The following is a 12,915-nucleotide window of genomic DNA, read 5'->3' as shown; positions in this document are numbered from 1 at the left end:
AAAATAAAAAAGTGATGATAAACTATTCTCAGCATAGAAAAGGCAGCAACCGTAGTTTAGAATCAGTTTTTTCAGTGTCTAATTAATTGGCCCTCAGTTTTCAACGCGTGTTAATTATCCCATTTGCTTTCTCCTGCTTTGTGGTTTGTCTGAGAGGGAAGAAAGTTTGGTCAAAACAAACTACTTCAAAGTCTCAAAAGAATATGAGCCTGTGGCTCCAGTACTGCTGGTGTCAGAGGAAATTGAATGCAGACACTTGCACACCAGGCTCTGAATCCTGGAACAGACCGCCCAACTTGTCGTTACAACAACCGCCTTGTGACAACGCATACCATTACTCCACAAGTCGTTACAGCGACTTGCGGAGGGGGGGAGAGGTGTTGGATTTAAAATCCAACACCTTCCCTGAAATCCGCACAGACTGGAGTTGGAATAGTACATTTTACTATTCCAACATCCAGCGCCCCCCGTATGCGTTGTCACAACGCGGTCGTTGTTACGACCACTTTGTGACAGCATGCAGATTAATTACATGTGGAGTGAAGAGGCATATTCATCCTAAGCATATCACTCATTAGGAGATGTTAGCAGCTTCCTCATTGAGCCAGTCTGGAAGATACAATATGGGTTGTACAAATCTGCCCATTCCCTATCTCCTTCCTCTGAATAATTGCTCATTGCCTGGGCTCATTACTGGGATAAGGAGAGAGGACATTTGTTTAGTAAGGGAAGGTGAACAAAATTCAAGCTATAGAAACACATTATGATTGGGTAAGCTAGGGCAAGCATTCTATGCTTTCTCCTGTTCATTTGGGTATCAGCACTGCCTAAACAACACTTACAAACTCATTATAAGATCAGGGATACATTCTGATCCCTGTGCAAAGAGGAGTTTTCACAGGGTTCGGAATTATGAGTTGTGTCATAATTATCCCACTCTGGTAGTTTTCCCCTTATAAATTCTCACTGGGCAAGTCTGCCAAAATCTATCATGGAAAAAAGACCAGAAAAAAGTCACACCATGGCGTTTGGGATGTAAATACTGATTCTGCATGTTTTTGCCTCTTTTTCCAATTCAACATTTGGAATAAGGGGTATTTTTATCACATCCGGTAAATACATCCCCAAATTACACTCAACTTGTAATGAGGGCCTTATGGCGTATGGAAGTTTCCAGACTTTGGCTCTGGCATAAAGGGGTTTAAGAAAAAAGTGCAATAGCAGTAAGAAAAGGAGAACTTCACATTTGGAATTAGATTCTGGAGTGTAAGGCTAAATGAAATGTCTGTTAGAACAGTGGATGCTCAACCAAGTGGGTGTTATGCCAGCTCATTAAGCAGTGCCTTTGATCCCATTAGACAGCAGAATGTCAGCACAAACTGCTGACTCACAAACAGAATAAAGAGTTTGGCAGCAGATAAAACAATTGCTTGGTAAGTTGAAAATATTACAAAGTTTGAAAAATACCAGGTGGATTTTCATTTCATATCCCAAACCCACATGCAAGTGGGAAGAAATGGTAGATAAGAAATTAAATAATATTTGGATAATGTGGGTAAAATTGATGGTAGATGGTGAGTACTGTGAAGGGTGAGTTGGGATAGCTGATTAGAGAATGCCTCAGATACCTTGGATTCACTCTTGACAAAATAAACTCTAGAAGGCCATATCAACAGTCAAACCTGAGTTTGCTTTCTTTTCAGAAAGGAGTAGGGATGAAATGGAGGTGGATCTCCAGCATCCTAAGGTCTTTAGATCATCAGGCATTTTCTATCATTTGCTTGTCAGTGCAGCTTTGGGGTTCATCAGAATTTGTTGCAGTTTCAAGGCGGCTCCTTTAATTTTTTCCTATCTTTGAAGCCAGTATCAATCAACTTCTCAATCTACATCTCTGTGTTTTCCAGAGCAACCATCATTTCCTGCAGCGTCTTTATTAACCTGATGCAATGTTTCCCTCATACCTGATTCCAATGGATAGTATTCCATCGGAGATCCATATTGGGAAGCCCACATTACTCCTTCTCTTTCGTGCTGCCTAACGGTGTCCTTGTTTGGGTCATAACAAATCTGACTTTTTATTCTGCTTGTCGGGTTTCGTTTTAGAGTTTTTCCGTTTATTTTGTTTCTCAAAGGGAGTATTAGGTAAAGGGGGTGTCTGAGGACATAGGAGAGTTGCCCACTCTAAGGTAGCTTACAATTTGTTGACCAACACACTCTGTCTTCCTTCTTTTGGGTGGCCGGCAGCTGCAGCGGCAACACTCAATGGGCCTCTTTGACTGAGCGATCTCTTAGTAGGCGCAACAGCCCCGGGGATGTCTCCCAGGTCTATTTAGCACCCATTTACCTCCTGAGGCCAACATCAGCAGACACTGCAATACATAGCAAATCACCCTCCATATCGAAACCACCAGCAGTAGTGCACTCAGTGACCCTGCACAATCAGCCCATAGCTTTGGCAACAACCCTGGAACCATGTTGTCTCTTCTTTGCTCTATTTGGGTCCTACAGCTGGCTTCAGAACCTACACCAACGGTGTCACCAGGAGAAAGCACGATTAGGGCGAGGGATGCCTCCAGGGGCTCTATCCTTGGGTGTGTCATAGGTCAAGGTGTTCACAGACCCCCGCTTTAATTTTCAGACCTCTTACTGGCCATGGTCCTGATGGGGTAACTAGATCTCTAATACCAGCATTGACTTGTAACTCTCTTCTCAGGACCACTAGCACTGTCAGCTCTTTTCTTTTCCTCGTGGCCAGGCCAAACAGAAGGGCAAAGGAAACCCCGCTGTTCGTAACTAGTCTGAAGAAAACTTTCAGCAACCAAAATATTGAAGAGACGTTTACGCCGCGACAGATGGATGGGCTTTCCATACGTGAAGTTTGTTTCATCAAAAATATGCTCATTCTACTATTTCAAGTTGATGTACTTGTCAGAACGAAGATCCGCCCTACAACAGCTATCCTGTTTGTGGTCTGACCATGCCCACTGTATATATTGTTTTCTATTACTTTAATGGCACTGCATTTTTTATCCCGTAATTTTTCATTGTCTATTGCCCCTCTGTTTTATATACCAAAGTATGATACTGATTGTTTATTGTTTTAGTGTTGTTCTTGTACATCACAGGATAAGACATAGGGTCTTATTATGAGTTTGGTGGTTCTCCTGTCGGCCTGCCACCGCCGCGCCAACAGGAGGAGCGCCAAGGGGACGTGCAGGTAGGATTCTAGTGATTAACTAGACGGTAATACTTGGGGGCCATGTGCACGCGAACACACAGTGGACGCACTCAGCAGGCGCACTGCTGGCGTGCCGAAGGCACGCCTAAGTCAAGCCCGCCTGTGTCCTCCCGTGCCTGGACTGCGCCCATCGTCTGAAACCCTGGTTGGATAAATGGGGAGCAGGTATCAGTCACCAGATACTCCAGAAACTTCCTATTGAAGTTACGAGGTAGGCAGGGATCATCCTCTTGTATTGTGTTTCCCTTCCTGGACCTTTATGAGCAACAGCAATGTTGTTGTTTGACTTGTGGCTTTAAGATGAGCGATCCACAAGGCATGGACTTTAACAGGCTGGAGGGAAATCCTCAAATTGTCTTCACACCTGACATAGTTGAAGGGTATCCTAACCTCACATCAGAAGCTAAGTTTAAGGGTTTCCTCATAAATTTGCGCTCACTAAAAAAACATAAGTTGGAGTTTGCTGTTTTTCTGGCTTCATGGGACCCTGACTGAGTTTTTATAACTGAGACCTGGGCCAATAAAACGTCTGGTCCACACCTAGATTATGCAATTCCGTTGAATTAGTCAATCCTAAGAGTGGATAGGGTGATTAACATGGGAGGGGGACAGGCTATTGTGTTTAAAACTCAGTATAAATATCTGATCGAATCGGGGTTTGATTTAAAGTCTTGTGAAGCCCTGCATGTTAAGCTTATACTATCAGCTCCTTTGGATGTTTGCAAGTATATAGACCTCCAGGACCCAGACTCTCTTTTTTAAATGAGTTAAGAGACCTCATTAAACCTTTTATGACTAATAGGTGCTTGACCATCCTTTGCGATTTTAATTTGCATCTTGAAGAGAACACCAACCAAGACTCCCTAGTACTTATCAAAACCTTGTCCATGGTGGGAATGACTCAACTGGTGAGAGCCACCCACACCTGAGGCAGGTCACACTCTAGATGGTCTATTTTCTAATGATACTAGGGTGTTCTATCAATCAGTCACTCTCCTCAGCTGGTCTGACCATGGTGCAGTCCCTTTCTATTTTACATCCTCCTCCACAGTTAGAAGTTGCCAGCCCCCTAAGAGTAAATCCTGGGTAAGAAATTGGAAAGGGTTTCGGTTGAAGCCTTGTCCAGCTCTCTGGATGGCATATCAATTGAGATTTCGGAGGATGTAGACAAGGATGCTCAAGAATTTGCTGGAGATGGCTGCCAACAGGCTAGCCTCCCTTAGGGAAGTCAAGCAAAAGAGGTTTTCACCATCATCCACTTGGTATAATGATAGACTCAAAACACTCAAGCAGGCGTGTCGCCAACAAGAGTAAATTTGGAGGAAAAATCAGGAAGAGCAAGAAAAAGTAATCTATAGGAATCAAATTAGGTAATATAAATTAGCTCTGACTGAGGAGCTATCTAAATATTGTACTCAGAAAATTGAAAATGCTAATACTGACAAATAACTTTTTAGGGTGGTCCAACAGATCTCTACCCCTCCAGCTGCTGGAGAGCCCGAAGGTTCATAAAAATTCTGCAACAAGCTAGCTTATTTCTTTCAATCTAAAATGGTTGCCATGTTTGATGATTTGGAATTGAACCTCAACTAGAACCCTCCAAGACATCTGAGCATAGGGACCAAGAGCCTAAATTACATCCCTTACCCCTATGATGGTGGAGCAATACATCCTAAATACTAAATTTGGGTCACCTCTGGAATCCTGTCCACTAGCAATCCTACACATAATTGCAGCATCATGGCTCAATCGCTTTCCAATTTGATGAACAAAGTTAATCTTTCCGGGTCTTACGCCCAGCGATGGAGGGAGGCAGGAACTGACCCCTTCTAAAAAAATGAAATTTGGATAGTAAGGACTGTAAAAACTATCGACCTATCTGGCTGCTTCCATGTCCTGCTAACATTCTAGACAAACATCTAAATATCCACCTGATGGAATTTGCAGAACAGCAGGGATGGCTGGCCAATTCTCAGTTCGGTTTCAGGAAATATCATGCAATCAAAACTGGGCTAATTTCAGCCACTTATTGTATTAGGCGCATACTAGAGGAAGGAGAAGATGTGACATTGATACTGCATGATCTATCTATGGCATTTGATACCATCTCGCCCTTGCTGTTGATTGAGCGCATTCAAGACATGGGTATCACACTTCAAGTCCTGGCTCTTCTGTTTTCTTTCCTTATGGATCGCTCGCAGAGGATGATGTTACAACAATTGTACAATTGTGGTTGGATGTTTTTTCTCTGCCGTGTGGAGTGCCACAAGGCTCATCGTTAAGCCCCACACTCTTTAACCTCTATGTATCACCACTTGTGGATATTTATTAATTAATTTATTTATTGCCAGAGTTTTATACAGCGCAAATTTTACATGAGCACAAGTTTCGTTACACAAGGACAAATTCATTATTTCTTTTCTTAGGCACGGGGAGAGTAAGTGATTTGCCCAGAATCATAGGATTTTGAGTGTCGTTGCGGAGACTCGAACCCTGTTCCCCAGATTTGCCAATCGACCGCCCTAGCTGTAAGGCCACATCCTCTCCCCATATAATTTGGGATATCATTCCAGCTTTTTGGATGCAGGTGCTATCATACACTGATGATACACAGATTATTGTGTCAGTTCCCAAGAACTCTGCCACCACGACAGAAAACTTCTCTCAATGCATGCTGGCAGTTGCAGACTGGATGGGATGGAATTCTCTGAAATTAAATGGTGATAAAACCGAGGTGTTGCTCTTTGGCCCATGCTCATTGAGCTGGAATAGTAATAGGTGGCCAGACACCAAAGGCATATGTCCCGTCCCAGTGGAGAAGGCCTAAAATGTTGGAGTTTTCTTAGATACTGATCTTACATTGGAGTTTTCTTAGATACTGAACTTACATTCAATGCCCAGGCCAATCGCACTGTGGCAACCTGCTCCTGGCTCATAAGGATGCTTAGGAAAGTTTTTCCTCTTATCCCTCAGCCAGCACAAAAGCAGGTTGCATTAGTAATGGTTATTTCCAGATTGGACTATTGTAATTATCTCTATCTGGACTCCAACATTAGCACTTAGCTCAAACTCAAGTACAGAATGCACTTGCTAGAATAACTCTTGACATTCCAAGACGCTGATCGGCTGCTATGGGTTAGGGGGCCTTATATTGGCTCCCAATTAGAATGCGCATTTTACTTAAAGCACTCTGTACAGTGCATTGACGATGATTAAATATATGTTTTACTGGCATTCTCCAGGTAGAAACCTGAGTTCAGCACACCGAAACCTGCTTACTGTGACCAGGACTCGAAAGTAGAAATGGGGAGGTAGAGCTTTCTTGATTGCTGTAAGCAGACTCTGGAACTCTCTTCCACAAACCCTGAGGGCTATACCACAGTAGCTGCCTTTCAGGAAAGCACTTAAAACCTGTCTCTATACTTTCGAGACAGCTTTTTTCAGGTGGATTTCTAGTTAGGTTTTAGCTGTCAATGGCCGGCTATAGCGCCTTGATGCCTTTGGGTAACTGTTGCGCTCACCAAATCAAAAATTAATCAATCAATCAATCATGCCTGTCGAGCGCCCACCCGCCTGCCGGATTACAACTATAATCCATGGCGGGCATGTGGTGCTGCTCATGGTGGGAGCTGTATAAGGTTCATAGCAAAGCCTTAACTGGAGACGACGCCGTGACAGCACCTGTAGCACATTCCTGCATGGTGCGCATGCATGCCATATCATGCAAGAACCAGGGTACAATTCCAGGGGAGCACAACATGTGCCCACATGCACCGCCGGCCCAGGAGCGGCAGGGGGCCCTGTTAAGGCCCCTTAGTTGCCTCTCCACTATCCTTCTTATGGCAGACTCACAGTCATGAAAGGGCAGTGGACAGGCACATCATCATATGCACAGCAGTGCCACATGGGCACCGCCAGCATATTGCTGCCCCCTTTCCCTGCCCGATCCCTGTTGGGTGTTGCGGTCCTGTGTCGGTCCAACCGCCATAGTCTGAATACTGTGGCGGACCTGCAGGGGTGGCGGTGGCCAGACCCCCAACGGGAGTATAGCGGTCCTGTTGACCGCCGTACTCGTGATAAGGCCCTTACTGTTTTGATGTTCCGGTGTTACCGTTCAGTTGTAAAGTGCCCTTGCACCAATATGGTATGGTTTGGCCATAACAAACTGTTAATTACAAAAAATATATAGTGAGGGTGAAGAGTGTCACTCTAATGAGGAGATTAGAGTGAAGTAAAATGAGAGTGGAGTGAAGTGTCTGAGGGATACTGGGGCATAGGGCAGGAGAAATTATGGCAGGAGATGTGTGGCGCAGCAAAAGATGGCGCATGGTGATGAAAAGGCAGGGGGCGAGGGATAACACAGAGGTCGTCCTGTCACAGCTGGTCTGGACACTTTGCAAGAATTTGAAACTAAGTTCAGTTGGGGCAGAGAAAGCGGAGAGGCAGGAAGAGAGAAAAATAAACAAAGATAATTGAAAGAAGCCTCTCTCTGGAAAATGTTCCTTCTCACAGCGGAGGTAAAGCCGCCTTTTTATATCTCACTCATCAAGAAAAAATAGAAGCCGAGGCTATTGTAAACTCCACTCACTTCTTCATAAAGGACATAAACGTCACCCGAAGGCAGGCTGGAGACTTTTCATCTGCAGTAACGGTAAAGTGGCAGTAGAAGTGATTGCAGGTGACTCACGCAGGATGGAGCAGAGACCCTTCCGTGACACAGCTCCGCCACCTCCTGATGGGCTCACCTCTCTCTGAAGAATGCTTTGGCGCCATCATCTGTCACCCCAGCTGTCAGGAACCCTTGAAAAGGGATCTCTCTACTTTTGGAGGACAGTTGTGCCTGCATTGAACTGTATTGTGGCATTTATAGAGCGCTTCATCCCATTGACGAAGTAAGGCATTCCTCCCATTTGCATCGTGTTCCTGGGTTTTGTCGGTTCAGTTGAAGTCTGCCTTTTGTTTTCCGAAGCCTTATTCACAGAAACAATTCAAACAAGACACTTTTAGTCCTCAGAAAACTTTTCCAGCTGGCATGCAGTGCAGAGATATGCCATCAGGCAAGTAAAGGAAGGCATAGAGCATTCGAAAGATCTAAAGCTCTACTGTTGATGCCACTATGTAGCCCACTTTAAGAAGAACTGGTTTAGGGACAACATCCTCTGTGCGTAGTATGGACATACAGAGTGAATCTTAGTGAAATCTGCATGGAAAATGCATTCAAGTGAGACACACATTCCTGGAACTGTCCACAGGCACCTCGAGCTCCAGTGAAAAGGCGAGCCACATTACAATGCCCACGCGATTGTATATAGACTCCATACTAGCACCATACATGCGCTGGCCAGGAGAGGAGCATTGGAGTTATATCTCTTTTGAGAAGCTACTACACAAAATTCTCCAGTTACCTCTTTCCTTGCGCTAGGACTATTGATTTTACCCAAATCATGCGATCTGATATTTTCTATTACCATTTGGCTCGGATACCTGCACCAGTTCTCACATGCACATGCTCAGCTTAGTTATGCATACACCAGTGCTCACATCCACACTCAGTTTAGTGATGCATGCACAATACTCAGCTTAGTGACACATGCACCAGTGCTCACATGCACATGCTTAGCTTAGTGATGCATACACCAGTGCTCACATGCACACTCAGTTTAGTGATGCATGCACAGTACTCAGCTTAGTGATGCATGCACCAGTGCTCACATGCACATGCTCAGCTTAGTTATGCAGTAATTGCAAACACAACAGTGATGGACAGAATGTGGATCAATGTCACACATTCACCCCAGTCCAAAGATCTGGGCCCAAATCCATCGTTTTTCCACTCCACACCACCCTGGGTTAGACAATGGCGATATGCAAATCAGCCCTGACCCTGTGCCCCATGGGAACAGTCCAGTCCGAACTACAAAAGCCATGTCCTTCCCAGAACGGAATCAAGCATCCGAGGACCGGCCCGGTTTCGAGGTAACACCTCTCATCAGCCCGGCTAGCTTGACTCCAGTGGTGTGGAGTGCCTGGGACTCACGTCTGAGCATCCCCAGTACACTTAGAGCGGTAATTGCAAACACAACAGTGATGGACAGAATGTGGATCAATGTCACACATTCACCCCAGTCCAAAGATCTGGGCCCAAATCCATCGTTTTTCCACTCCACACCACCCTGGGTTAGACAATGGCGATATGCAAATCAGCGCTGACCCTGTGCCCCATGGGAACAGTCCAGTCCGAACTACAAAAGCCATGTCCTTCCCAGAACGGAATCAAGCATCCGAGGACCGGCCCGGTTTCGAGGTAACACCTCTCATCAGCCCGGCTAGCTTGACTCCAGTGGTGTGGAGTGCCTGGGACTCACGTCTGAGCATCCCCAGTACACTTAGAGCGGTAATTGCAAACACAACAGTGATGGACAGAATGTGGATCAATGTCACACATTCACCCCAGTCCAAAGATCTGGGCCCAAATCCATCGTTTTTCCACTCCGCACCCCCCTGGGTTAGACAATGGCGATATGCAAATCAGCGCTGACCCTGTGCCCCATGGGAACAGTCCAGTCCGAACTACAAAAGCCATGTCCTTCCCAGAACGGAATCAAGCATCCGAGGACCGGCCCGGTTTCGAGGTAACACCTCTCATCAGCCCGGCTAGCTTGACTCCAGTGGTGTGGAGTGCCTGGGACTCACGTCTGAGCATCCCCAGTACACTTAGAGCGGTAATTGCAAACACAACAGTGATGGACAGAATGTGGATCAATGTCACACATTCACCCCAGTCCAAAGATCTGGGCCCAAATCCATCGTTTTTCCACTCCACACCACCCTGGGTTAGACAATGGCGATATGCAAATCAGCGCTGACCCTGTGCCCCATGGGAACAGTCCAGTCCGAACTACAAAAGCCATGTCCTTCCCAGAACGGAATCAAGCATCCGAGGACCGGCCCGGTTTCGAGGTAACACGTCTCATCAGCCCGGCTAGCATGACTCCAGTGGTGTGGAGTGCCTGGGACTCACGTCTGAGCATCCCCAGTACACTTAGAGCGGTAATTGCAAACACAACAGTGATGGACAGAATGTGGATCAATGTCACACATTCACCCCAGTCCAAAGATCTGGGCCCAAATCCATCGTTTTTCCACTCCACACCACCCTGGGTTAGACAATGGCGATATGCAAATCAGCGCTGACCCTGTGCCCCATGGGAACAGTCCAGTCCGAACTACAAAAGCCATGTCCTTCCCAGAACGGAATCAAGCATCCGAGGACCGGCCCGGTTTCGAGGTAACACCTCTCATCAGCCCGGCTAGCTTGACTCCAGTGGTGTGGAGTGCCTGGGACTCACGTCTGAGCATCCCCAGTACACTTAGAGCGGTAATTGCAAACACAACAGTGATGGACAGAATGTGGATCAATGTCACACATTCACCCCAGTCCAAAGATCTGGGCCCAAATCCATCGTTTTTCCACTCCACACCACCCTGGGTTAGACAATGGCGATATGCAAATCAGCGCTGACCCTGTGCCCCATGGGAACAGTCCAGTCCGAACTACAAAAGCCATGTCCTTCCCAGAACGGAATCAAGCATCCGAGGACCGGCCCGGTTTCGAGGTAACACCTCTCATCAGCCCGGCTAGCTTGACTCCAGTGGTGTGGAGTGCCTGGGACTCACGTCTGAGCATCCCCAGTACACTTAGAGCGGTAATTGCAAACACAACAGTGATGGACAGAATGTGGATCAATGTCACACATTCACCCCAGTCCAAAGATCTGGGCCCAAATCCATCGTTTTTCCACTCCACACCACCCTGGGTTAGACAATGGCGATATGCAAATCAGCGCTGACCCTGTGCCCCATGGGAACAGTCCAGTCCGAACTACAAAAGCCATGTCCTTCCCAGAACGGAATCAAGCATCCGAGGACCGGCCCGGTTTCGAGGTAACACCTCTCATCAGCCCGGCTAGCTTGACTCCAGTGGTGTGGAGTGCCTGGGACTCACGTCTGAGCATCCCCAGTACACTAAGAGCGGTAATTGCAAACACAACAGTGATGGACAGAATGTGGATCAATGTCACACATTCACCCCAGTCCAAAGATCTGGGCCCAAATCCATCGTTTTTCCACTCCACACCACCCTGGGTTAGACAATAGCGATATGCAAATCAGCGCTGACCCTGTGCCCCATGGGAACAGTCCAGTCCGAACTACAAAAGCCATGTCCTTCCCAGAACGGAATCAAGCATCCGAGGACCGGCCCGGTTTCGAGGTAACACCTTTCATCAGCCCGGCTAGCTTGACTCCAGTGGTGTGGAGTGCCTGGGACTCACGTCTGAGCATCCCCAGTACACTTAGAGCGGTAATTGCAAACACAACAGTGATGGACAGAATGTGGATCAATGTCACACATTCACCCCAGTCCAAAGATCTGGGCCCAAATCCATCGTTTTTCCACTCCACACCACCCTGGGTTAGACAATGGCGATATGCAAATCAGCGCTGACCCTGTGCCCCATGGGAACAGTCCAGTCCGAACTACAAAAGCCATGTCCTTCCCAGAACGGAATCAAGCATCCGAGGACCGGCCCGGTTTCGAGGTAACACCTCTCATCAGCCCGGCTAGCTTGACTCCAGTGGTGTGGAGTGCCTGGGACTCACGTCTGAGCATCCCCAGTACACTTAGAGCGGTAATTGCAAACACAACAGTGATGGACAGAATGTGGATCAATGTCACACATTCACCCCAGTCCAAAGATCTGGGCCCAAATCCATCGTTTTTCCACTCCACACCACCCTGGGTTAGACAATGGCGATATGCAAATCAGCGCTGACCCTGTGCCCCATGGGAACAGTCCAGTCCGAACTACAAAAGCCATGTCCTTCCCAGAACGGAATCAAGCATCCGAGGACCGGCCCGGTTTCGAGGTAACACCTCTCATCAGCCCGGCTAGCTTGACTCCAGTGGTGTGGAGTGCCTGGGACTCACGTCTGAGCTTCCCCAGTACACTTAGAGCGGTAATTGCAAACACAACAGTGATGGACAGAATGTGGATCAATGTCACACATTCACCCCAGTCCAAAGATCTGGGCCCAAATCCATCGTTTTTCCACTCCACACCACCCTGGGTTAGACAATGGCAATATGCAAATCAGCGCTGACCCTGTGCCCCATGGGAACAGTCCAGTCCGAACTACAAAAGCCATGTCCTTCCCAGAACGGAATCAAGCATCCGAGGACCGGCCCGGTTTCGAGGTAACACCTCTCATCAGCCCGGCTAGCTTGACTCCAGTGGTGTGGAGTGCCTGGGACTCACGTCTGAGCATCCCCAGTACACTTAGAGCGGTAATTGCAAACACAACAGTGATGGACAGAATGTGGATCAATGTCACACATTCACCCCAGTCCAAAGATCTGGGCCCAAATCCATCGTTTTTCCACTCCACACCACCCTGGGTTAGACAATGGCGATATGCAAATCAGTGCTGACCCTGTGCCCCATGGGAACAGTCCAGTCCGAACTACAAAAGCCATGTCCTTCCCAGAACGGAATCAAGCATCCGAGGACCGGCCCGGTTTCGAGGTAACACCTCTCATCAGCCCGGCTAGCTTGACTCCAGTGGTGTGGAGTGCCTGGGACTCACGTCTGAGCATCCCCAGTACACTTAGAGCGGTA

Source organism: Lissotriton helveticus, chromosome 5_1 (assembly GCF_964261635.1).
Source record: "Lissotriton helveticus chromosome 5_1, aLisHel1.1, whole genome shotgun sequence".
Lineage (NCBI taxonomy): Eukaryota > Metazoa > Chordata > Amphibia > Caudata > Salamandridae > Lissotriton > Lissotriton helveticus.
The sequence above is the reverse complement of the archived record's forward strand: the minus strand, read 5'-3'. Positions refer to the sequence as shown.